The sequence below is a fragment of the Ascaphus truei genome, chromosome 3, assembly GCF_040206685.1.
Source record: "Ascaphus truei isolate aAscTru1 chromosome 3, aAscTru1.hap1, whole genome shotgun sequence".
Lineage (NCBI taxonomy): Eukaryota > Metazoa > Chordata > Amphibia > Anura > Ascaphidae > Ascaphus > Ascaphus truei.
This window is the reverse complement of record NC_134485.1, coordinates 149554548-149560985: the sequence shown is the minus strand read 5'-3', so window position 1 is coordinate 149560985 and position 6438 is coordinate 149554548.

Below are 6438 nucleotides of genomic sequence, written 5' to 3'. Positions count from 1 at the left end.
TATTCCAAAGCCAATTGCTGAGTGTTGAGTTACCCTGCCGGGAGTGAAAGAAATATTCCAGTGCAAAGAATGTTTTTTTTCTGCAAGTAAAAAAGTTTGCTTATGTATCTTGGGAGCAAAACAGACACCCAAAGTGTGGAGTGGGAATGCTATAATACCCAAAGATGAGACTGAAAATTACTGAACTCAAGCAGAAAACCACATTATTTGGTTGAAGCAGAGAGATTGGACCTAGCAAGTAAATGGTGTAAAGCAAACAGAAGTTTTTACCTAGCAACTACACATTCAGCATACCAATGAGATTAACCTAGCAAGTAAATGGTGTAAAGCAAATAGACTTTTTTACCTAGCAACTGCACATCTTGTATACCTGATGAGAGAAAATGCATGCACAGTACTGCTGATATTGTAAAACTTATCCAAGAAAGAAAAATTCTACAGAGATGCCTGTGAGCGCTACGACCTCTACAAGCAAAATATGCCTACCTGTAGGACTACCACAATTGGGGGTTCTAGCAAATACAGTGGCAACAGCTGCAATAGCACCTCCTGAGGTCAGGAAGAAAATTACACCTGATAGCCTAAAAATGGAGGACAAGATGCAGCGTTCCTGTAATGAACCCTACCCCAATAAAGAGGAAGACATCTCTTACGGGGAACCCAAACCGAGTCACACCCACAAAACACCCCAAGAATGGTGGGGGTGCCTGAACTCGGCACAAACAGAAAAGACCGCTCCCTTTGATGACGAATATCATCAGAACGTCCATCTACATATGGTGTCAGAAGTGAGATAAGAGGTGTCTTTGAAAGAACAGGAGCAGTGGATCACCGAATATTTCCATCAGCTATTACAGTTGCAAGAAAAGCCGGGTGGATCCAGTGACGCTGCTAAAATTTCAAATGAAGATGGAAACCCCAGTATCCCTGAAGGGACGGTGTCATCCAAATTAAAAAGGCGGAAAAAGAAAAGCGTTTCTTCACTTACCGTGGAAGGAACAGACACGTCCGCAGATCCTGTGGAGGAAATGGGGGGCCGAGTTGCCCTGCAGCCTAGAGAAAATGGAGAATTCGTCCCGTGGTTAACCGAATATCCAGAGGGCCCAAGGCAGAAGTTGTGTACCCCAAAGAAGTGTCTGTCCAGTGCCAACAGTGAGGAACCCTCAACCAACCATCCCAGGGAAGCGGAGCCGGAACCAGTGAGTAACGATCCCTTGACCAGCCCTCAAGATGCCCTGAAAAATGCCAGGCATGACTGTGATATGCTCTGTGAACAATTGAAACAAAAGGAAGATGGTAACACAGAGCTACAGAAAAATAACGTGAGGCTTGTAACAGGGGACGTATCCCTGTTCAGTAATGTGCCATTAATCTAGCAGTTTGGTAGTTAATTACTAAACACAACCTGCCTGATTAGATTGTTTACCAAAGCCTATCTGTTGAGACAGGAAGGGAACTCCTTAGCTCTGACTGAGAGCTGACCTTTGGAGCTGACCAGTCTTGAGCTCTGCACAGCAGAGCTGATTTCAAGACACAGGGAAAACTACTACACCTGAAGCTGAACCAGGAAGTGAGAAGATTTTCCCTCCTAGAAACAGATAAGACTTTTATTCTTAAGAGACTGCTTATATCTGCTTATTTCATGCTATATGTTTTTGGGCTGCGAGAAATGCTTGACTAAGGGAGATGTGAATTATTGCATAGTGTTTCACTAGAAATACTCCCAAGTGAATAGAAGCTTTGTTCCCCCCCCTGTGTTTGAATGGATTTCCTGATGAAAAGGAAAAGGCACAATAAAGCCTTATTATAATTTCACATTATAAACGTCTCCAAATTGTGTACCTCTGTGAACGTCCGTCTACATATGGTGTCAGAAGTGAGATAAGAGGTGTCTTTGAAGTTAAAAAGGACCGGAGATTTTTATGTGAAATTTTTTTGTTATGCTTTTTGCCTACAAACAGTCTAAAGAACTTGAAAAAAAAAAAAAAAAACCTCTCATGCAGCAGAGGCAGAGTTAAAGGGATACACACCACTGAAACCACACTGCACTGAAACTTACAAAAAACCAGAAGAGACTGCTGAAGTAGCTAAACCTTAATTTGCCTATCACAAAGTGTAATATGGTCATTAAGATAGGGGTTTTGCCTTTCAGCTATAGTCAGGGTTCAAGAAGTGAGTCAGCCCTTAAAAAGGGATAGGTGTTTGTTGTTTTCAAAAGTTTCGCTGAAGCAGTGAATACAGATGGTGACCCACGAGTGGTACTGATTTTGAAAATAAAGGTTGCCACACCGCATAGGACTACCAGCTGTGAATGGAGTATATGCAGAAAAGTTTGAAAATTGATACAAGACTGTGCTGAAGCAGGGGAATTTTTAGCAAACAAATGCTAATTGTAAAATTGCCCTATAGGGGGAAAAAGTGATTTCTGAACTGTGTAAAAGGTTTTTCAAAACCAATTGCTGAATGTTGAGTCACCCTGCCAGGAATGAAAGAAATAGTCTACGGCAAAGAATGTTTTTTTTCTGCAAGTAAAAAAGTCTGCCTATATATATCTTGGGAGCAAAAACAGACACCCAAAGTGTGAAGTGTGAAGTGTGAATGCCATAATACCCAAAGATGAGACTGAAAATTACTTAACTCAGGCAGAAAACCAAATTCTGTTGCTGAAGCGGGGAGATTGCACCCTGCAAGAAAATGGTGTAAAGCAAATAGACTTTTTTACCTAGCAACTGCACAACTTGTATACCTGATGAGAGAAAATGCATGCACAGTACTGCTGATATTGTAAAACTTATCAAAGAAAGAAAAAGACTACAGAGATGCCTGTGAGACCTATGACCTCTACAAGCAAAATATGCCCATCTGTAGGACTACCACAATTGGGGGTTCTAGCAAATACAGTGGCAACAGCTGCAATAGTGCCTCCTGAGGTCAGGAAGAAAATTACACCTGATAGCCTAAAAATGGAGGACAAGATGCAGCGTTCCTGTAATGAACCCTACCCCACGGAAGAGTGGCCCTTCCAGTCCAATAAAGAGGAAGACATCTCTTACGGGGAACCCGAACCGAGTCACACCCACAAAACACCCCAAGAATGGTGGGGGTGCCTGAACTCGGTACGAACAGAAAAGACCGCTCCCTTTGACGAATATGATCAACAGGAGACAGAGTGGGAGCAGCCGATAACCCAATATTTCTGTCAGCTAAAGCAACTGCAAGAAAAGCCTGGCGTACTGTTGCGGCAGCTTTTATTCTTACTAATCACCGGCTTTTACCTGGTTTGTTCCTGGAATGCCACACTGTTCACCTGGAGCATGCCGTGCTCCTTTTGCCGTCCCAGCCATGTCATGCCCGGCTGATGCGCGGTTGATGGGTTTATAGATAATGGTTCGGATTTAAATAGGCTGCAATGCTTCGCGTGTCCGCCAGATGGCAGAAATTCATGAATTGTAATGCGCCGAATCAGTAATGTGTCGGCTTGCAGGTGTTTCGTTTAAAAAAGATACTGTACCACAGTGTGCCATTGTAACTTGGTCTTGGCCTTGAGACTGAAGGAAGAGTTGCCAATATGTAGCAATTTAGGCTTTTCATATTAAAGAAAGACAAAGACCAGTTTCAGTTTGTGTTACACTATTCTCCAGAGACCCACCCGCCATGAGTGTTCAAGTGCAGCCTGCTTTCCAAAAACCTGACAGAAGTTACGCGTATTTGATATGGGCCGCGATTAATGCAACAGATTATAAGATGGCGACAGTTGCTCAAATTTATCAGTATTTTATTGAAAACTATGACTTTTACAAATTTTTGCCAACTCCTCATACGTGGAAGCGTGCAGTAAGGAAAAGGTTATGTAGTGACCTCTGTTTTCACCGTATTGAGCCCCAATTTGTTGGAGGGTATTGGTGTGTATCACCGGGTTTTTCCCATATCTATGATCATGGAGGCAGCAAAAGGCAAAGGGTCATGTTAAAACCAACTAAGAAGTTACAGTCGCTGCCAAGCAATGCACCAGCACCGGCTTCCAATGACGGTCCCACTGTCAGTGACAACCCTGAGCCTGAGGCTGAGCTGGATTGGGCGTGCAGTTTTGATGAAGCTTGCATGTACCTAAGCGATTTTCAGCCTCACCTGCTGACTACAGGTGGAGTAGTTCCGCTGCCAACTATCGACGTGGATGATGAAGAAAGCTGGACTGGCAGTGGACCGGCGCCGGCGCAAGCTGAATGGGAAATTCAATGGTGAGTACTGTCTTGTTGCCGTATTATTTTGGTGGGGCTGGCTGGGTACTTCTTTAGGGGGCTGACCATTACTGTACATTAAAACTTTTCTTTTTTTTTCCTCAGAAAAGAAAATGGCTAATGGGGGGATTTCGATGGATAATATTGTACTGTATGCTGATGTTTTCCGGCCGTACAGTATACTGTACTGTAGTGTGTAATAAACCCGAATAAATAAAAATATGCATTTATTCTACATGTTCAGTATCGTTTCATTATTTGTCTTTTACAGTATACTGTACAGTGGTATACAGTGCCTAACATTTATGGCCAAAAAGAATTGTATTCCTAGGTGCCCTAGAACAGAAGTTCCCACGCCAATTGCCCGTGAACTTGACCGCGGCTCTAAGTAGTTCCCACGCCAATTGCGCAAATATAATGTAAAATAACCCGTTCTGTGGGTCTGAGCGGGTTGAAATTTACCTGGTCCTCATGCGGGAGGACCCTTGCCATAGTGGCAAAATATCAGCCTTGCACGACACCCGGAACCGGAGATACCAAAAGAGAGTTTAAAAGCACATTACCAAAGTGGCTTTTTTTCTGCCATGCAAGTCAATGGCAGAAACCTGAACTTTAACATCACCCTGACTCCGTTTTGTTGCCACGAGAGGGTCGCAATTTGCCATGCAATCCTGCCGCAACTAGGACTACATGGTCACCGAATCCGAGCCCTCTAGGCCGAACAGAACCGGAGTTATGGGTTCCAGGTTTCTGCTCATTCTGACTTAGCCGGTTCAAAGCTTTCTCCGCCATTGCGCTCAATGGTAGGACCCTCCTCGCCGGCGTGACCCTTTCTCGCCGCCATTTTTGCTCGGACCCTGTTGGGGTCAAGTGAGGGGGTTCCTAACATCTAGGGGCAAAATGAATTTTATTTCTAGGTGCCCTAGAACAGAAGTTCCCACGCCAATTGACCTAGTTCCCACGCCAATTGCCGTAGTTCCTACGCCAATTGCGCGACCAGGCAGTAAAAAAACAGTGCAGCAAGCTTCTACATTTGTTACACTGGCAAAGGAGCAAATGGAAACAATGTGAGGCAATTCAACATGGTTTTTTATTGGTGGGGTCAGTACAAAAACATTTATTTACAAATACTGTACAATGTTGAAGCATTTTAAGTAACATTTCCTTTATTAAAGAAACCCAGTACTGTATATAGTACAGTACAGTGGGATGGTGTGCAACACTGTCAGTCAGACCTGCACCAGTTCAGTCCTAGAGGGCAGCAAACAGGGCAGGTTTTCAGGGCAACATTGAAAAACGTGCCTGTTTGCGGCCCTCAGGGACTGGAGTTGTGCATGTCCTGTGAAAAAAAACACACAACAACATCTCCTTTGTTTAAGTACAGCAGGTACTGTAGGGCAAAACATGTACAGTACAATACAGTTCAGCACAACAGTATGGTCTCACTGTCCTCCACATTGTCCATCCATGGCCGATTCCTTGCATGGCGCAAAACGCCATTAATGCAGTCTCTTACGCCTTTCATTACAGGATCTGTAACTGTATAAAAGCGCCGCAATTCTTCCACAATGTTTTTTCTTAAATTGGCAGGAAGGGCCTTTTTTTACGCGATTCCCATCGTAGTTCACTTTGAACACCCACTCGCAGTACAACGTGTAGGGAACATGGTGCTTAAAAATGATCAAGGCATACTTGTGGGGTGAACCAGCACTCATCACCCTATACTTCTCCCTAAGCGCCGAAGTCAGATTGCGCATGGTGATGTCGGGCACTGTTTCGATGCGAGCGGGTGTGGGTCTTTTGGGAGCGGGTGTGCTTGTGGCGATGGGCGATGGTAGGATGTCAGGGAGGAAGCTTTCCTCCGGTCGTGGTCGCTGTGTTGTCTCCTGGCGTGGTCTTGAAAGGGTTGTCATGTCCTCCACAACGGCATACATGTACACTACATCTTGTGGTGGAGGGGGCGCGCTTGGTGATGGAAGGGGGTCGAAGGTCCCATTCATCACATCCATGTCACCCTCCTGCTCCGGCGTCGGGGAAACAGGGGCATTAGCACCGAGCAAATAATGTATGCCAGCAATGTCAGCCTCTATCTTCTCCATCCGTTGATCCATCCGTTGATCCATCCGTTGCTCCATTTTTAGCATCCGTTGCTCCACATTTAACATTGTCTCCATAAGCAGATCTATCTTTGCCAGCACAA